Below are 22,304 nucleotides of genomic sequence, written 5' to 3' on the forward strand. Positions count from 1 at the left end.
CTGCTTCTCCCTCTCCCACTCTCCTTGCTTGTGTTCCTGCTCTTGCTAGGTCTCTCTCTGTCAAATAAATAAAATCTTAAAAAAAAAAATACATTTCTCGTGTATTTCTGGGGCAGGTGACTCATTTCTTTTAAAAAATCATAACATATTACTGGGTCTGGACTTCCACGACCATCTGTTGGAGGCAATTGGCTTGCTGATAATAGGGCCCTCTCATTTCCAGTTACCATTATTCACAGATTCATACCACTCATTACCTGCCTAGCCTTCTGTCTGATGTTTGATTTTTGCGAAGTCTATAGAGCACAATAACATAGGTTTAATGTCCAAACTGGATGTTAATGATGGGATGCTTTTGACAGTAAAAAGGAGTACAATTAGTAATTACCTTAGAGGGCAAAGTGGTACAATCTCAGGCAAACTGAGACTGGCGGTCTTCCTATGTGTATACTTAATCTTGTGATACTTCCTACTTTAACATTATGGGATATGCATCTACCTCCTGTTGATTCATAACTGAAAATGGAAAATGAACATTGGGATCTGAATGATACTTTACCAACAAGTTTTCTGAACAATAAAAATTGAGAGAGCTCTCTGCAAGACATTCTGAGAGTACAGAATGTGAAGTTTCTTATTTTGACCTCAGTGATCTTTTTTTTTAACATACATTTTATTTATTTATTTATTTATTTTTATTAACATATAATGTATTATTTGTTTCAGGGGTACAGGTCTGTGATTCATCAGTCTTACACAATTCAAAGCGCTCACCATAGCACATACCCTCCCCAATGTCCATCACCCAGCCACCCCATCCCTCCCGCCCCCCTCCACTCCACCAACCCTCAGTTTGTTCCCTGAGATTAAGAGTCTCTTATGGTTTGTCTCCCAGTGATCTTTATGGGGACAATCATATGTCTTACTCTTTCAGCACGGCTCAATTAATGTTAAGGGAACCAAATTCTTGAAGCAGGGCACACCTCACCATGCCCTGAAATAACTTATGAGGAGAAAGAATTTCTATTGTATCCACCCATATTTCTGCTCTTTCCATTGTTCTTTCTTCCTGACTGATGCTTCAAGATTCCTTCTTTTATCATTTCCTTTGTAACAGATATAGAACTAATGATTGGCAGGGGCTTTTTTTGTTTGTGTTTTTAGTCCTTGAAAAATGTGCTACTTCCTTTTGCCCTTCACAGTTTCAGATGAGAAATCCAATGTCATTAGAATTAGTGTTCCTCTGTAGGAGTATGTCAGTATTCTTTGGCTGCTTTGAGGATTTTTTGTTGTTGTTGTTAGTTCTCAGAAGTTTATTCATGATCCGTCTTGGTGTGGATTTCTTTGAATTTTTTCTATTTGTGATTTATTCAGCCTCTTGAATCCTATGTTTATGTCTACTGTCAAGTTTGAGGAATTTTCAGGTTTGCCTATTTTTTAATTGGGTTGTTTCTTTCCTCATTGTTGAATCTTAATAGCTCTTTGCATATTTTGGATACCAATACTTTATCAGATATGTGTTTTGCAAATATTTTCTCCTAGTCTGTGGCTCATTGTTTTCACACTTGGAAGATGTTTTTTTTAAAAGACTCCATATCAACATCTAGAGATGAAAACTATAATGTCTGAGATTGAAAAACACACTGAATGGAATTAACAACAAATTAAACAATACAGAAGAAAAGTAAGTAAATTTGAAGATAAAGAAATGGAAAATATTCAAAATAAAACACAGTAAAAAAAATAAAAAGATAAGCAGAGCATCAGTAAGCTTTAGGAAGTCTTCAAGAGGATTAATGTGCATGTAATTAAGAGTTTCTGAAGGTGGGAGAATGGGGAAGAAATATTTGAAAAAGACAAAGGCCAAAAGTTTTCTAAATGTAATAAAAGTTATCAGTGAAGAGATCCAAAAATCTCATAACCTCAAAGTACAAAAACAATATGAAGTAGATAGAGCACATTCTAATCAAATTGCTTAAGACATGTGATATGGAGAAAATCTTAAAAAGCCAGAAGGTTAAAAAAAAAATGCAATACATAGAAAGAAACAATGATAAGGATGTCTACTGATTTCTCACTGGAAATAATGTAAGACAGAAAAGAGTAAATCAATAATGAAAGTACTGAAGAGAAACCTTTCAATCTAGATTTCTTTACCCAAGGAAAATCTTTCAAATTTGAAGATAAAATATTTTTCAGACATTAAAAAAAAATAGCTGACATACTGTGTCACCATCAGATCCATGCTACAAATGTTACAGAAAGTCCTTCAGGCCAAAGGAAAATGATACTAAGTTAAAACTGAATCTCTGCAAAGGAATGGCGGTGATCCCTGGAAATAGTAATTCATGGGTAAACATAAAGAATTTTCATTATGATTTAAATTATTTTATAAGATATTCAACTCTGTAAAGCAAAGAGAATATGACAATTTAATATATATAACATATGAATATTAAAAATGTATGACACCATTAGCACAAAGGGAAGCAGGGAGAAGCTGAAGTATGCTGTTTTAGGATTCTTACGCTCCACATGAGGTACTATAGTAACAGTTAAAGGCAGACTGTGATAAATTAAAGTTGTATACTTTAAACCCTAAAGTAACCACTACAATAATAGAACAAAGAGTTATAACCAGTAAGAAGAAAGGAGTCAAAAATGGAATCATATCCAAAAGAGAGCTAATCTGGAGGACTAGGAAACAAACAAAATATTAGATTTATATATATATATATGTCAAAAACAGGTAGATTTAAACCCAATAATGTAAATAACCATGTGAAATATAAGTGGTCTAAATCCCCTGATTAAAAGTCAAGGATGATGAGACTGGTTAAAAAAATAGGACCCAGCTATATGTTACTTACAAGAAAACTGCTTCAAATACAAAGAGACAAATGGGTTAAAGTTCAGAACATAAAAATTTACATACCATGCTAAAACTAATTAAAATATATATGAGGTGCTAAAATTAATGCTAACCTAGACATATTTCAGAGCAAGGAACATTTCTAGAGGTAAAGAAGCTCACGTCATAATAATAAAAATATGAAGTAATCAAGAAGACATAAAATTCTAAAAAGTTAGCACCAAATAACACACAGAATGCAAAACTTGATACACAATTGTAATTGTAAATTTTACTACTCCTCCCTTAGTAATTGATAGAAGAAGTAGACATAAAATCAGTCAGAATAAATACTTTAAGATAAATAAATGAGAGAGAAAACTTGAACAACTCTATCACCCAATTTGAACTAACTGATAATCATAAAGCATTCCACCCAGCATCCTCTTTCCAAATACATTTTCATTCCAAGTGCACAAAGAACTGTCACAAAGTCAGACTATATTCTGGACTGTAAATCAAATTCAATTTAAGTTAAATATTTAAGTTAAATTTAAATGGATTCAAGTTAAACCAGGTATCTTCTCTGACCACAATGGAATTATATTTGCTTTCATTAACAGGAAAATATCTGAAAAATCCCCAAATATTAGGAAACTAAGTAACATTCATATAGATAACAAATAGATCAAAAAATAAATCAAAAGGGTGGTTAGAAATTATTTTGGGATCAGTAAAAATATAACATCAAAATTTGTAGGATGTGGCTAAAACAGTACTTAGGGAAAATTCTGTGGCAATAAACACCTCGTGAAAATAATAATTATCTTAGGGAAACATAATGAAATTAAAAAAAGAAACTAACAGAAAAAAAAAAAACCCAATAAAACCAAAAGCTGTTTACTGAGATAATGAAATATGTAAATCTGTAGTCGGAACGATATGGAAGAAGTAAAGACACATTACCAGTATCAGAAATGAGAGAGGTGATTATCTTTACAGAGTTTATAAATATTAAAGGCTTAGTAAGATAAATTATGAATAGTTTTATGTCAATAAATTTAACAACTTGGACGAATTAGACAATTTCTTACAAGACAGAAAATGTCAAACTTCCTCAATAAGAAATAGATTATCTGATAGTCCTATATAGATTAAAGTGATTGAACAGGTACTTAAAAACCTTTCCACAAAGAAAATTCTAGGCCTAGATTGTTTTAATGGGGAAATCTTATCATAATATTCCAGAAAATTGAAAAGGAGCACTTACTTCCCAATTCATTCTATGAAGCCAGAATTACACAGATTCCAAAATCAGATAAAAACATTACAATGAAGGAAAACTACAGAAAAATATCTCTCATTAAATAGATGCAAAATTCTTTTTTTTTTTTTAAAGATTTTATTTATTTATTTGACAGAGAGAGAAATAGTGAGAGCAGGAACACAAGCAGGGGGAATGGGAAAGGGAGAAGCAGGCTTCTTGCCGAGCAGGGAGCCCGATGCGGGACTCGATCCCAGGACCCTGGGATCATGACCTGAGCCGAAGGCAGACGCTTAACGACTGAGCCACCCAGGCGCCCAATAGATGCAAAATTCTTAACAAGACTGTAGCTAATCAAATCCATGAAAAATGAAGACAATACATCATGATCCATTGTGGTTTACCAGGAATTCAAGGCCAGTTCTGCATTCAAAAAATCATTCTAAGAAGTCACTATATCAATAGATTACAAAAGAAAAAAAGTTGGTATCTCTATAAATGGAGAACAAGCACTTCACAAACTCCAATGTTCAGCCTGATAAATATCTCTTAACAAACTAAAAATAGACGGGAATTTTCTCAACCTAATAAAGTATATCTTCCAAAACTCTACAGTTAACATCATACTTAGTCACAGAAGACTGAATGCTTCCCTACTAAGACTAAGAGCAAGAAAAGGCTGTCTGCTCTCAGCTCTTCTTTTCAACATTGTACTGGTGGTGGCTGCAGCCAGTGTAATGAGCAAAGAAAAAGAAATAAATAAAAGACACCCAGATTTGAAAGGAAGACCTAAAATTGTCTTTAGTCATAAACAACTAATCATCTTTGGAAAATGAAATATAATTTACAAAAAATCTATTATGAATAATAATTGAGCTTAGCAAGATTGAAGCATACAAAATCAATGTGCAAAAATTAACTGTATTTCTATATACTAGCAACAAACAATTAGAAACTGAAATTAAAATTACCATTTACAATAGCATCAAAAATAGACACTTCGGGATAAATCTGACAAAAGATGTGCAAGACAAAGTACACTGAAAACTACAAAGCATTGTTGAGAGAAATTAAAGAAGATTTAAATAAATGTAGATATATTCCATGTTTATTGATTGAATGCTATCCAAGGGTTAAAATATCAATGATCCTCAAATTGATCTATAGACTCAAAGCAATACCAGTCAAAATCTCAACATGTGTTTTCCTTACTGAAATTAACAAGCTAATTCTGAAATTTACAACAAAATGCAGAGGACCTTAGACTAGGCAAAACAACATTGAAAGAGAACACATTTGGATGACTTAGGTCATCTGACCTCATGATTTATTATAAAGCTACATTAATCAAGACAATGTCATATGGCCATCAAGATAAACAAATAGATAAATGAACAGAGAGACCAGAAATAGACCCACAATATGGTGAATATATTTTCAACAAAGTTGCAAAAGTAACTGAATGGAGGAAGGCTAATTTTTTCAACAAAGGTATAGAAAAACTAGACGAGCACACGCAAAAAAATTAACTTTCATCCACACCTCACACCATATACTAAAATTAACTTAAAATACATCACAGACCTATATGTAAAATGTGAAAGTATAACATTTCTAGGAGAAAATATAGAAGGAAATCTTTGTGGTCTTGTGTTATGCAATATTTCTTAGATACAACAGAATAAAAAAATGAACTGGATTTCATCAAAGTTATTCAGTTCTGCTCTTTAAAAAGTATTGTCAAGAGAATGAAAAGATGCTGACTTCCAGAAAATAATTTCAAATCATGTATATGATAAAGGATCTTATCCATAATGTATAACAACCTTTTAAAACTCAGTAAGAAAACAAACTATCCAATTAAAAAATATAACAGTTTTGAAAATAATTCATCAAAGAATGTATATATCTGGTAAATAAGTACAGAAAAAGATGCATTAGTCCTAAAGAAATGAAAAATAAAAACCACATTGAGTTATCACTATATCTATTACAATGGCTAAGATGAAAACAAATGACCATATCAAGTGTTGACAGTGACACAGAATAACTTTCATACCCTTCTGGTGAGAATATAAAATGGTACATATACCTTGGGAAACAGTTTGGCAATCTCTTAAAGGTTTACACCTACACACCTATCATACGGCCTACCCATTTCACTTCTAGGCATCATCCAAGAGAAATGAAAGCGTATGCATATACAAAGGCTTATATACAATTCTCTTCTATCTGTAATAGTCAAAAAAAAGAAAGAAACAACCCAAATAGTCATTAAATGGTGAATGGATAAAGAAACTGTAGTATATCTGTATAACAGAATATTACTCAGCAATATAAAGGAATAACTCTTGGCATACACTCAATCATAGATAAATCTTAAAATAATTATGCTGAGTGAAATATGTATGACAAAAAATATCACATACTATAAGAGTCCATTTATATAATTCTGAAGACAACACAAGCTAATGTATGTAATGTATAGTGGTAGAAAGACAACACAAGCTAATGTATAGTGGTAGAAAACAGATCGGTGGTATGGGGGGCAGGAATAGGAAGGGAATGGGCAAGAGGGAGGGTTGACAACAGGACACTAGAAAACTTTGAGGAGATGACATATATATTCATTATCTTGACTGTGGTGATGGTTTTACAGTTGTATACATATGTCGTAACTTGTGAAATAATACACCTTAAACATATGCAATTTATTACAGTTCAATTCTAACTCAACAAAGTTATTAAAATATATATCAATAAACTTGCTTAAATAAAAACAAACAAGAAATAAATATAACAGATGTCCAGTACATCAAAATGTAAATAAAACACATCTGAGAGACAGTAAATTGAATCTAAATAAATGGAAAGCACACTATATTCATGAATTGGAAGGCTTAATAGTGTTCAGATGCAAATTTTCCCCAAGTTCATCTACAGATTCATTGAACAGTCTTATAGATGTATAGGCTTATGAGTAGACTTTATAAGGGACTTCTAAAACTCAATAAGGAAAAGCTAGATAAAGCAATAGAGCAATAGGCAAAAGATTTGAACAGACAATTCACTAAAGAACAAAATGTACATGTGAAAAAGGGCATAATTTCACTAATCCTTAGAGAAATGCAAATCAAAACTGTGAAATAGCTCTACATAATCAATATATTAGGACTTTTTGTCATGCTTATTTCATTCGGCATAATTATTTTAAGTTTATCCATGTTTCAGTGTATGCCAAGAGTTTAAGTAATATCCTGTCACATAGATACACTACAATTTACTCACTCACCCTTTGATTAATATTTGGCTTATTTCTATTTTTAGACTATTACAAATACAGTGATGAAGAAAATCATGTGCAAAACTGTGTATGTGCATATGCTTTCATTTCTCTTGGATAATACCTAGGAGTGAAATAGGTAGGTCTTATGACAGGTGGTGTATGTGTAAATCTTTAAGAAATTGCCAAACTGTTTCCCAAAGTGTGTGTACCATTTTACATTCTCAGCAGAAGGGTATGAAAGTTATCCCATGTTGTCAAAATAAAAGAAGACACACTAACAAAGTTGGCATGAAATAGGGTTTCTCAACCTCAGCACTCTTGAAACTTTGGGTCATATAGTTATTTATTGTAGGGGGCTGTCCTGTAAGATGTTTAGCAGCATCCTGATCTCTACCCATAAGATGCGGTAGCACTCAGCCCTCCCTCCCCACACTCCCATTTATGACATCCAAAAAAGCTTCCAGATATTGCCAAATTCCTTTGGGAGGAGAACAAGATCACCCCCCACCCCCGGGGAACCACATGCACCATTGGTAGAAATGTAAATTGGTACATCCACTTCAGTATTATCTAACAAACCTGAATATACGCATTGTCTATGACCCAGACCTGGGGAGGTATTTCAACTCAAAGACACGTACAAGAATGTCCACAGAAGCACTGCTCCTAATAGCACCAAACTGGAAACCATCTATGGTCACCAATAAGATAATGAAAAAACAGATAATGAGAAATGGCCAATCTCCTTGTCCCCACCACCGTTTAACCCAGTGGGGAGCAAAACAGAAGCTAGCTAATAAAAGATGTGGGGCATTCAGTGGGGGTAAGGTTATGCTGCAGTAATGAACAACCAAAAGATCCCAATGACTTTAAGCTTCTTATTCTCACGACAGTTAATTATGGGTTGCCATGTGTCTCTGCTCATCAGTGATGTTGGCACACAGGCTTATGGAGACTCTGTCTTGATAAACACTTCCAGAAGACATTGTCATGATATAAGCACTACAGCGGACCACTGTATGATGGATTAGCATCCTTCTATGAGCCACAAGTGTCCCATCATTAAACTGGGAATTAATGTCATGCAGGGAATTAATATTATTCAGCATTTCTCAAGTTGTTTTCCAAGGAGTTTGTGTGTGTGTTTGTGTGTGTGTGTATGTGCATGCATGCGTGTGCGTTCATATATCAAATTAGAAATTTTATTTAATTTTTAATTTTTTAATTTAATTTAATTTTATTTTAATTTTATTATGTTATGTTAGTCACCATACAATACATCATTAGTTTTTGATGTGGTGATCCATGTTCCATTGTTTTCGTATATAGCCCGGTGATGGGTATTAAGGAGGGCACGTACTGCGTGAAGCACTGGGTGTTATTCGAATTAGAAATTTTAATTAAAAAATTGGGGTTCCTGGTGGCTCGGGCGGTTAAGCGTCTGCCTTTAGCTCAGGTCATGATCTCAGGGTTCTGGGATCGAGTCCCGCATTGGGCTCCCTGCTCAGTGGGGAGCCTGCTTCTCCCTTTGCCTCTCCCCAACCCTGGCTTGTGCTTTCTCTTGCGCTCACTCTTTCTCAAATAAATAAATAAATAATGTTTTTCCCCAGATGCACCTGGTTGGCTCAGTCAGTTAAGCATTTGACTCTTGATTTTGGCTCAGCTCATGATCTTAGGTTGTGATTGTAGAGCCTGCTTAAGATTCTCTCTCTCTCTCCCCCTCTGCCCCTTTGCCTCCCTTACACGCTAGCACTCTCTGTCTCTTAAAAAAAAAAACGTTTTTCCTCTAACATAGATTTCAGACAATGCACTTTTGCAAAGACCAGCATACAACTCCCAGCATTTTGCACTGTTTTTGCTGTTGTCACTGTACTCTTCTGAGATTGTCTGAGTGACCACCAGACATACCCTGGTCAAACAGCATCCTATTTTTATGTTTGGATTTTCAATTCTGTGATGCGATCATAAGCATCTTCTTGCTTGAAGGCAGTATGACCACTAGGGGGAAGCAGCTGCCAGATACAGCAGTTTCTTTACAACATGAGAGAGTTATCTCTGTGGGTCAGATTCTAAAGGTTTGAGCAAAATATCTAGTTCTAGCAGGGATTTTGGAGTCAAGGAAGTTGATTTTTTCAAGCTTTTTTCATCAACTTTGAGCAAACTGCTTTGGGGCTCTCTGTGTCTCTGGGTCCCCCTAGGCACACAGTATGGTGCCTAAAGAAAAGAGGAGTGATCTTTGTGTTTCTTTTCCTAACCTTGCCAGTAGCTGTCTTTGTAAAGTCCTTTAGTCTCCATTTTTAAACCCAACTGTGGAGCAACAGCTCCTTCATGGGCTCAGAGGTGACCTTTCCATCCAGCCAGCTCATCTTCTAGTCCTCGTGAGATAGATGCTGTAGGGGACCTTAGAGACCATTTTACACACACTAAAGCTAACTGTCAACCCCCACCCCACCTCCCAGTATGTGCAGACAAACATCACAATTAGATGAGCCAAGGACCTTAATAAATGCAGATGTCTTTATTTAAATAAACAAGTAATTCTTGGGATGTAAATATAAACAGAAGCATACTTCACAATTAGAGATGAGTGATGAGTGAATGAGTCAGTAGAGGGTGGATTAAAGCAGCAGGTCTGCAATCAGGAAGTCCGAATCCCAGCTCTCTCACCAACTGTTAATGTTTCATAGATTAGTCTCTATGAGCTACAGCTTCTTCGTCTGTACAAAGAAAGTGACGATATCTACATTTCAAAGTTGAATAAAATGAGGTACGTACCGAGCCAGTTACCTTATAGAATATCTAAAGGTTCATCTTAAGAAAAAGGAGGAAGAAAAAGCAAACTTTGTTTGTTTGCTCTCTGGCACAGTGGAGTAAACAAGAGCTTTGGAACATATCAAACGTGTTCAAACCCCAGTTCTGCCACCTACTGACTGTGTGACCTTGGGTCACTAAGCCATATGGAACCTCAGTTTCTTATTTGGAAACTGAAGGTACTGATGGCTGCTTTCTTTGAGACCTAAAGGAGATGACAAGGGAGGTGAAGAAGCTGGCATCCAATCGGTAGATACTGAATTGATTATTACTTTCCATATCAGACTATTTTTCCAAATGCCCACAGATTAATACTATAACACCAGCTCATCATCAGCCTTCTAAAGTAGGCATTATTTTTCCGATTTTATAGGCCAAGAAACTGCGGGTTCAAGGGACTTGTTTAGGGACACAGAGCTTGAAAGGAGACAGAAACCAAAGCTTAGAGAGTACATATTTCATTTCCTTTGCCCATCTCTTTCCTTTCCAGTGTGTGCACTGGCTACATATACCCACTAGATGGTGCCAATACCCTAGCTTTGCTTTACTTTGGTTTCCATCATCTGTGAGAATTAAAAATTTACTTTCAACATCATCAAACCTAAATCTCTACATAAATCCCAGCTTGTGAGATGCATATAGTTGTAAAGATTTTTCTAAAATATATTCAGGGTAAACTCTGGAGGCTTGGTTATCTTGCTTAAAAATGCAGACCAGCCCTCTATAAATTCACAAGCTGAGGCCCCGCTATGGTCATGAGCAATCGCAGCGCTACGTGTGTCTCTGCTCCAGGGTGACTTGGAAATTATTAGCAGCTTTTTCTCTGCGTGTATAGATTGATGCGCCCGTGGGAGCCCAACAGTACTCCATGGCTTCTGCTTACTACTCTGTGAAAGGAGACAGAATACAGGCTTAGCTCACAACTGATAAAAGTATAGAACAGGATATCCTAGAAGATTTAATGACTTTCTTATCCCAATTTCTTCCCATTACAGCCTGCCACAAATGTCTATAATGCCATCATTTCATTAAGCACCCTTTATTATTTTAACAACTATAGCAATGATAAACAACCTCTGTATAGTCACAGCGTTTACAAAGCATGCCTCTCTCAATTATTTTATTTATCACACCTGAATTAACAGGCTCGGGGTTATTTACTCCATTTTACAGAGGAGGAGTTGAGCTTGTGAGTGAGATCCTAAGAACCTACAAGCTATTTCACTAAAATGCTAGAACTTGAACCCAAGATTTCTGATCATGAGTGTCATACTCATGTCACTACATGAGAGAAAAACCTGTAGTGCGTTCTAAACAACAAATTTATGAGAGTTCCTCCACTGCTCTTCTCTTTTCTGATTCTCTGGGAATTTCACCTCTCCCCCAAATCCAGTGTCCCTGGAGGGAGAAAACAACCCTCTCTCTCTTTCTTTCTCCTTTGCTCCCTCCCTCCCAGTTCCCCTCCCATCTTCCATTCTTGTGCCCAGACCAACAGTAAATGTTGAGGTAGGCAACAGAGAAGGCACTGTCTGTGTCCCATGTACAGAACACCAGAGCTGGAAGGGATCATTGGGATTATCTCATCTGACCACCCCCTTCAGATGTAAGGAAACTAAGCCAGGGAGGAGAAGAAATATTCCTATATGTGATGCCATGGGATTATCCCAAATGACCCACTTTTCATTAAAGCTGGTCTATACCTTGGTATCCATTAGCTTGGAAACTGTGTTCATGCCAACTGCATTATCCTTTAAAATAGTGTCTAATTTTAAATTTCCACTAATGCAGCTGCCTCCCCACACACATATGAACAATAACCAAATAAACTTTGTACTGTGAAATCTCACCAGAGTTGAAATCTTTATGTCATCACTTTCTTACTTTAGGGTCTAAATTAAAGCAAGTTCACCAGAAATCTGAGATGTAATTGGCCTTTTTATTTCTTATTTGTCTCATATACCCTTTGTCTTGCACACAGTTCTGTTATTGAATGAATTTCAATGTATCACAGTTGCCTTCCGCCTTGCCAGATTCTTCCTTGGAGGAGAATATTCTCGAGGACAAGAATTACATCTTAGAAATCTTTGTAACTCCAGATGCTCGTATAGTTTTTGGTGAAGAAGAGATGATCAATAATTAATTGAGGAATTGAATTACATTGCATTAAACTGGACCTACACATTACAAACCACCTCCCTGGACATATACCATCAGGATTTTAAAATCCAGAGGGACGTAGAAAAGACATCTATTAATAGATATTTAACGTTTAAGATTCATTGGGACATTGAAAGTTTAGCAAGCACTCTCCTTATTTTGTCCCCCAAACCCTTACTGTCTCACTGGTCAGATGAAGACAGATATACTGAAGATTAAGCTACACAGAATCTGGTAATTTAGTACATATTTACTGAGCTCCTTCCATGTGGAAAAGTAAGTAACCAAGAGTTCTAAAGAGTGTAAAATTCCTATGGGCAGCAACGGATCAGGGACCACCACCTGTACGAGGATGGGTAGAGCCAGGCTTTGAATGGAGGGCTGGATTTGAGGAGGCATGGAGTAATCCTTCCTGCAGGAGCAGATGTGTGCTGGAGGAGCCACACGATAAGAAAGCTAGCCTAGTACTCAGCGAACGTAGAGCTCCACCATTTTCTGAGGAGAGAAAGGGAGAAAGGGCTTTAAGGTCTTCTGTTTCTATCTTCCATGTTACAGGTAGAGACACTAAGGCTCAGAGAGGGGAGGTGACTTGGCCACAGTCCCCCAGTGAAAGAGTGACAGAGTCAGAATCAGAGCCCAATCTCCTGACTTTCAGCCTAGTGCTCTTTTCACCATGTTTCTTGAAAAATCCACTGTGCACCTGGCGATGCTTTTCTTTCAGAATCCAGCCACTATTTTGATTTCTCTGCATGGCAGGCAGCCAAGAGCCTTGAACTTCTCCATGTTACCATTTTGCCCTCTGCAGAATGGGATATTAAAGTATTCACTTGGGGGATGGGTCATGGGGTTCCGTCAATAAATGTTTGTGAATTGCTCTGAGCTATTTGGGCCAGAGGGACTCCAGAAACGGGAGACCCCAGTGGTGGTGGTGGTGGTATCTGAGCCCTTTTTGAGGTCTTGCCTTTGCTCTGCAGAATTAAAGCGATGGTTTAAGTGATAAACTATTCCTTATGAGTTGTATTTGTGTTGAAAGCACAGCATGAGTCCCCTGAGCGCTTCCTCTCACACAACCACAGCTATGCGCCAATCCTCCTGGGCTCAGAGATGGAACTTTGGTTAAATGCATGGAATTTATTCTTAGTCCTTTTCTTAATTACGACTTTATTTTTATTTCTCTTGCGTTCTCGAGGGGAGGGGTTAGAGAGAAGAGGAAAAGGCAGGAAAGAGGCAGAAAAATGTGTTATAGATTCAAGGGGGTTTTTGTTGTTGTCCTTTGTGTCTGAGCTGCTGGCCAGTCAGCAAAGTAGAGGGATTTAACAGAGCTCGCAGAGATGCAAACTTCATTCCAATGAAGTCAGAGCCCAGAAGACAGGTAACAAATACAGTGAAAACATACTTTGATATAAGGACAATCATTATTTGGCTATTAAGTCCCCTGGGCTAATAGAAAAAAAAAAAAGACAGAAACTTTTATGTATTTATCATTCAATAAAGGAAGGGGATGGATATTCAGGGTAAGAGGATCATATAGTCATGCTGAGGCTATCTCAGCAAATTGCTGTTATAACCAACTCCATTGCTACTCCAGGTGAGTCATGCAGTCTTCTCTCCTGTGTCCAATGTGGCATCCTCAAAACACTGAAAATCCCATTCACTCTCATGCTACGCTTTCTCTTGTTCAAAATCCAGGTCAGAACATGTCCACTGAATGCTTAGATCTATGTCCTATCTCAGAGAGTATCCCTCAATACCCGGAGCTCCTTTAAAGTATATAAGTAACTTCTGTGTAGGCACATTTTCTCTTTCTCCTCTGCTTCCTCCTCCTCCTCTTCCTCCTCCTTCTGTGTCTTCTTCTTCCTCCCTGCCCCTATTTATTTTCCTTTTCCATTATGATCATTATGCCATATGCTCTAGGACACTTTACAGTCTACAGAGGAAGGGGGTAAAAGGAAAATGGACTTTGGAGGGAAATAACATACTTTGAACCCTGGCCTTGGTAGGGGCTAGCTGTGGCAAAGTGAGCAAATCCTGAAACTGCACAAGACATAGATACTCATCTACAAATTGGAGGAAATGACCAGTTGTCCAAAGGCTTCTTTTAAGAATAACTCGAGACGGTGAATTAAAACACCACACTGCAACCTGGGTTGGAATGAGCACTTGACAAATATGAGTTTCCACAATCTCCTTTGACCTTGGGCTCAGAGGGTGAGGACTGGAAGTTCTATCCCACACAAGCCTATTTATGGAGGATATGCATGGCCTAGGGGAGTTCCAAGGGGACATCCCGTAGGTGCTTCTACAAACCCCATTCCCTTTTTACCTCCTTTCTGTGATGTTGGGCAAATATTAGCTGATCTCCGGTTTCCACAACCACAAAAATGGGGATAATACCTACTTCATATCTTTATGAAGCATTTCAAATGGTATGTGGCACACAGTAACCTTGGTTCCTACCATTTTTCCAAGACTGGCCCTGAGTACGTAAAAGTGCCACAGGACTTCAGTGGAAGAAGCAGGAACACTGGCCTGGTGGAGGCCATACTTTCTTCCTGACTGGACTGTGCACCACCTCCCTCCCTCACTTACAACTAATCAGTATTGCATATGTACTTTGGCCCAGCTCAAGTGTTGCCTCCTCTATGAAGCCTTCCAATTCCATCTTCTTTTTCCTGTCTGCCTCTAGAAGTGGCCACCCTTTTCTCTGAGCTGCCAGAGCACTGTGTCCTTTTCTGTGTCAGTGAGCACTATCTAACTGGTGCCATAAAAATGTATACTCAGGGTTCATTTTTCATGCCAGTATATCAGCTTCTAGAAGGCACAGGCCATAGCTATGATCTCTCACCTTATCTCTTGGCCTAGGTTGATTTATTCAGTGCTCATGAAAGACTGGTGAATGAATGGTTATCAGTTGCAACGCAAATGTCTCAGTATAGTGATTTTTGAGACTATGTGGGATTCCTTGCAAATGAATGTCATGGGCAATGAGATGTCATGAACCATGGAAAAGTGATTTGGCCTCTTTGAAACATCCACTAAGATATTTTAGACAGTGGTTTTGAACTTACTCAGTTCAGTCACTCAGAGTGAAGTATGATCACTGATTTGTATTAGCTCCTGTTGATACTTAAATGGCAAAGGGATATACTAAGGAAACAAAAGGAGAGGCCTGCTAATATCCTGAATTAGTTATTGAAGTTGTCAAAGTAACCCAATATGTTGAATGCTGTCAAAGAACAGACTGAAAGAAAAACAGCTCTATCTCAAATGCCTGGTGACTGAATGGGTAGAGAGGTTTCACTGTGTTGGTCATAAATAGCTTTCACAAAGTCAGAGTGCTTACTTGAACCCTACTTGAACTAGCTGGATGCTGGTGCATTCACTGCTCAGAGAATTTCTTAAAGGCTTTGGGTTGCTCCCACTTCTTGTCATGGAGTGAGCCAATTTTTATGTCTGTTTATTACTCTGTAGCCCAGCTGGACCCCAGAAGGATGGGGCTGTTGTGACCATGGAAAATAACACAAATGCACAGACACCAGAATGAAGCCAGAGATCTTCTGGAGGCTTAGATAAACATTTAGTCTCATAAATAAATACATTATCAGACCACACAAAGCACTTCCTACCCAGTCTCTTCCTTAGAAGTCACACTCCAAATAGCCTCTTTAATTCATCCAGGTTCAAACAAGGTATTTATTAATCACCTATGGGGTGACCAATCCCAAGCCACATGTTTCAAGAAACACAGTGGCAGAAGACATGGTCCCTTGCTTCTTCTACTAATTTGGAATTATAGGTATAGAGGCAAAATGTACAAACTTAAATCAATTAGAAACAAATGCAAGCCAGGATGAATACTACCTTGTAATACACTGGGAAACAGCAAGGTAAGAGGTCTGAGTTCTAGAGCTGCTACCAACATGCTGGATGACTGTTTATCATTCATTCATTTGATGAACAAACAAACAAGCACTTACTATGGATCAGGTACTGAGGATAACGAACAAAACATTTAATTCATTTATTCATTTACTTATTCAACAAACAGTTAATGATTATATAATAGATGAGGCATTGTGCTCAGTGCCGGGGAAGGGGGAAAGATATAGTCCCTATCCTCTGGAGTCAGGCTCCTCATCCGTACAGTGGTGTGTGTTTGGGTGAGGAAGGGTGGTGGATTCTTCGGTCTCTAATGTCCTTTCTGCCAAGAATATGCTAAGCAGTGGATTGGAAGATTTTGTGGTTCATTTGCTAAGTGTCAAGTCAAGAAGATGAATGGTCACTTGTAAAAAATGGAATAAACCACTGGACTTTGAATTGCAGACTTTTGGATGGGAATCCCCTGAGAGCCTCAAAGCACAGCACTAACATGCCTATGTGTTCCTTTAAGAATGCAAGTCAATCCTGTTCATCCCCTTGTACATATACATTTCTTTATATTTTACAAGGCACTTCCATGTGGACAGTTTTATTTGCTCCACATAACAATCTTATGAAGTCAGGGGTTTAACATCCTTTTTTAAAGATAAAGAAACTGAGGCCACAAGTGGTTGGATTTACTTACTAAGGTCTGTGAGTAGAGCAGGGGCCAGAGCCTAGGTCTCTGACCTCCTATTCTGGTGCTTCTCAAATAACAACAGTATTTATTCATTTGGTATGTGTGTTTCAAAGGCCAGTTATGGCCCAGGCATTTGGCAAAGCCTGGGGAAGTCATGAAGAACCAGCCAGTAATCTCAACAATTTTACAATCGGTTTTCCTCTAATTCATGCTCGCAATTAACAGGAACCCATACTGCTTTGTAGCTTATAGTGTAGTTTTACGTGCCATTTAAAGTATGGGCTACTAAGATGAAAACAGAGAAGGAGGCAAGCCATAAGAGATGCTGAACTCTAGGAAAAAAACAGAGGGTTGCTGGAGGGGAGGGGGGCTGGGAGGATGGGGAAACTGGGTGATGGGCATTAAGGAGGGCACATGATGTGATGAGCACAGGGTGTTATATGCAACTGATGAATTACTAAATTCTACCCCTGAAACTAATAATACAACATATGTTAACTAAATCGAACTTAAATAAAGAGTTAAAAAAAAAAAGTATGGGATACTAAAACATAAGCTCCTTTTGGTCAAGTGCCAGGTAGGATAAACAACACCTGATAAAGGGTTTTCATATCTTCACATCAATTCAATTGATATTCACAGCGATGTATATAACATTATTCCTACTCATTGGCAATGAAGTGTGGATTCTGAGAGACCCAAAGTTATACACATGGTTAGTGGAAGATCTAGAATTTAATCCTAAATCATTTGTCAACCAGGACTTCGTTATGTCCATTCCTTAAACAATACTCCATCCCACTGTGCCACATATAGGGGGTAGGAAAGTGCTTTACCTACAGTAGCAACTCAATCATTCATTGTAGGATAAATAGATTAGACATGGATTAATTTCATCTATGAATGGGCAACACATTCACCCCTTAACATTTAACTGTCACTAAGTTTTCCTTGTAGTCAGAAGAGTTCCATGAGAGGTTGAGATATGGGGAAAGAGTGAGAAGAAAGGAAACAGAGAGAAAGATGAAGGAATGTTACAGAAAGACCAAAGGTTGGGGTCAGATCGACCTGGGTGTAATCTTAGTATTGCCACTTACTTCAGACAAGTATTTTAACTCTCAGGTCTTATGGGTGGTTAAGAGGATTAAGGGCAATAATATACAGTGAGCATTTAGCACAGTGCCTTGTCTACAATAAATACTCAATAAATGCTAGTTCATCATTCTAATGAGAAAACTGTAGGATAAAATACAAAGTGTAGTGTATACTTGGGGAGAACTCTGAGGAGGATGAAGTAACATAGGAAGTGATGAAGTTGAAAGAGTAATATGGAACCAGATCTTAAAGAGCTGTTAAAGCCATTCTAAGGGTTTAGGATCTATCCTCTTGCTACAAGGGGTTTATAACCAGTTGGATCTTTTATAAACATACTGTGGGATAGGTAGAGAAGAGCCTATAAGTAGAAAGATGTTGGAAAGCTACACAAAACTGGAATAGCATTTACAAAGATACTTTCCCCCTGATTCACCTTTAGTAATGGCTGATGGCAAAAGTGTCTGGTGCCCAAATGAACAAACCTGAACCACTCTGACTTTCTCCAAGACACAAATCTTTATCCACTGCATGGTTGGAAAAGAATATGTTTATGCATATATATGTATTTTTATGATAGATTAGCCTTTTTGGACTGTGGCCACACCATAGAGGGCTTTCTAATCTATTTTGAGTTCTAACTGATTACAGCATTTGGAAAAATGTACAGCAAATTGCTCCGTTAATCAAGGTAAATCAAGCTGATGTCATAGATGCTAAATATATGTCTTTGCAGTAATACTATTTACACGGCTGGAACTAAGGCTGCTGTCAGGATTTCCACTTGACAGCCCCTGCCTTCCCAGGAGGAGCTCATGGCTTATCTCTGAAAGCACTCAGTGGTTCATTTCTGAGGCTGGGTTCCCTGGTCCTTCTTTCCACATCTAAGGAAGGGGTCTTAGGAAAGGGTGAGACTGCCTTCTTACGTACAGACTCAGAGACAGTGGGAAGGAGGCCACACCACAAAGGCCAGGACGACAGGGAAGGAGATATAAAAGGCAGATGATTTCATGAAGCCAGAAGGACCCTGGCATGCCACATCCCTTGACTGATGAGGGAAATGAGGGGTAGCAGAGAACTTTACTGAGATACAGAAGATCATAATATGGAAGAATGCTTACAGACCATCTGGTCCTCCTGACAAAAAAAACGAGTTAATCAGAGATCACACAGCAAGTTAGTTTCAGAGCAAAGATTAAACATTCAATGCTCTGACTCCTCATACAGTGCTCTTTCTAAATGAAAGAAAACATTACCGTGTTCTTTTTTCTTTTCTTTTTTCCTTCTTTCTCATCATCTTCCCTAATATTCATTAGCCCTGATGCTCACTGTGTGGCAGGCTGTGTCATAAGCTCTCAATATTATTACAACCATATGAGGTTAATATTATTTTTATTCTCATTTTAAAAATGAAGGAATGGGGATTAAAAGAAGTGAGAAAACTTAATCAAGGAAACCCTGCTAATGAGTAGCCATAACATGCTTCTGCACTTAATCATCATGCTAAACATCATCAAGTTTCCATCATGTTCGTATACCTTTTCCAACATAGTCTTTTAATATGTGCTATTTGCTTCATACACAGCATTTCAAAACTTCACAATGATGCTAAGAGGCAGAGATGATCATTGTCCTGCAAGATGAGGTGAAGTAATTTGTTGAAAGCCACACAGCTAGGAGGTTTCAGAACCAGCCACAGACCCCATGGGTATTTCTGGGAGTTTGAGAATGGAGATAAGAGACAGAAGAACCAAAACTCTGCCAGGTCCTTGAATCCTGTACCCTGATCTCAACCAAGTTCCTTTCCCTGTCTGGGTCCCAGTTAGGACATTTGTACCATGAAGATACTGAGGCTCCTAGCATGCTCTGCTATTCTAAGATCAATAGCAAGAGCAACAGCAAGAAAGCAGAGGGAGAAAGAAATCCAAGAATACACATGCAGATCTTCTAAGACTACAAAAGATGACTGAAAGAAAGGATTTGGGGGTGAAAAGAGGGATCAGAAAATTTATCCTCAGGTCAGGTTTGGAAGGTCATCCATGGCCTGGGTGGTGTCCCATCAGGACTAGATCAAAAGCAGAACAGTGTTGCAATCAGCTGTTTGTGTACAGATGCTGGCCTCCAAATTCCCACATGGGAACATCTGCTGGGGACAACCACTTGACAAATAAGCAGGCAATTAGGTAGCAGATCCATCTGTGCCAAGAACATGGGACCACCAGCAGCGGGAGGCTGCAGCAGGGGGAGAGGGCCAGGCTGGGAAAGATGCTCTTCTGTTCATAAGAGAGTCCGACTACTGGAGGCAGAAGAAGAAAGACAGGATCAGGGTTAGAATTCAACAGAGAAGATCATTTGCTTCTTGTTTTGCAACATGGCTTCATGTTTCTCAGTCCTGGAACTACATTATAATCACCTGCAGATTTTTAAATACCTGATGCCCAGGCTGTGCCCCAGAGCAATTCCATCAGATTCTCTTGCAAGGAGGCATAAGCAACAGTGTTTCCTAAGGTTATCCCAATGTGCAGCAAAAACTGAAAAAACAATGGTCTGGTAGTCTCCAAGGTTGGTGACACAAAGACAATGGTCTATGTAAAACGATCAGCTTCATTCCCCTATGCTTCTCCTTGGAATACGTGTTTTGAGTTTATAAAATTTCAGTGGTCTAGGACTCAAGCAAAATTCATCTACTCTGTGAAACAAATACAAACTACTTTTACCTCTGTTACTAGATGGTCTTAAATAAGTTGGTTCGCTCTCCAAGATTCCATTACCTTATCTGTTTTGGAGTTGGGAAGTTAAATGTGATTATGTATACTCAAGTGTTTTAAACAAGCCTGGAACATAACAGGTACTCAATAAATGTTGGTTGAACTACAACACAAGGTGCGTACGCGCGCGCACACACACACACACGTGTGTGGAAAAATTTGTGCAAGTCAGTTTGGGCATTATTCTTTTTTTTTAAAGATTTTATTTATTTATTTGACAGAGAGAGACACAGCGAGAGAGGGAACACAAGCAGGGGGAGTGGGAGAGGGAGAAGCAGGCTTCCCGCGGAGCAGGGAGCCCGATGCGGGGCTCGATCCCAGGACCCTGGGATCATGACCTGAGCCGAAGGCAGACGCTTAATGACTGAGCCACCCAGGTGCCCAAGATTTTATTTATTTATTCATTAGAGACAGAGAGGCAGAGGGAGAAGCAGGCTCCCAAGGAGCAGGGAGCCTGATGCGGGACTCGATCCCAGGACCCTGAGATCATGACCTGAGCCGAAGGCAGACGCTTAACCATCTGAGCCACCCAGGAGCCCCTAGGCATTATTCTTGATGCTATTTATTCTTTCCATCAGAAATCAGAGCTAGTTAATCACCAATCTTGCAGATATAATGCCCTACTCCAAATTTTTAAGGCTGTTTCTGTCTCTCCAGTCTTACTGCTAGAGTTCATACTCTCATCATCTCTCATCTGAACCACTGCAACAGAGATCTAAAAGCTCTACATCCCCAACCTTGTAGAGTTGGATGTGTTCTTTACACCACAGATAGAGGAATTCGCAACAAATATAACTCCTGCTCAAAACCTTTCAGAGATTCCCTATTGGGCACAGGACAAACACCAAGCTCTTCAATGTAGCATGTAAGACTCTCCATGATCTATTCCTGTCGATCGTCCCATACTCACATGTTTATAGAGCCCTCCTCTCCACCTCTCCTCCTCTCTCCCACCATAACCAAGTTCATATCCCAATGCTATCAATCTACTTCTATTTTCCTCTGCATGCACTTAGATGTTTTATACATCAGACCCTTTTCTAATGCTGCCTGCTCATCTCAGAATACCTTTTTGACTTTCATCCTTCACCTAGCTAACATCCATCTATTTCCTAAGTTCAATTCAGGCACTACCTTCTTCAAGAAGCCTTCCCTGAATCCCCTTGCCTTGGTTTACATTAAGTGCTGTACCTTGCATCTTCCTCTATCATAATACTTCACATTTTGCTGGAATTTTCCAACACATTTCTGTATCTCAGCCAATAGACTGTTAGTTCTTCTATGACAAAGGCCTTCTCTGGTCCTCTACTCTATATAGTCAGAATATAGAAAGATACAGATGCTACTTTGACCCATAGTAGATGCACAGTCATTTATACAATTTCAGCCCAGTGAACCTGAGACACTGTAGCGAGTTTTGTCCCCAAGGAAGAGGTTCTGTGCTCTTTCATGGTTCCTCTTATGCTTACCCATGGGGAAAGGCCATAACTGGGAGATCTGTGTTCAAATTCTGTTGG

The sequence above is a fragment of the Neomonachus schauinslandi genome, chromosome 13 (genome assembly GCF_002201575.2).
Source record: "Neomonachus schauinslandi chromosome 13, ASM220157v2, whole genome shotgun sequence".
NCBI lineage: Eukaryota > Metazoa > Chordata > Mammalia > Carnivora > Phocidae > Neomonachus > Neomonachus schauinslandi.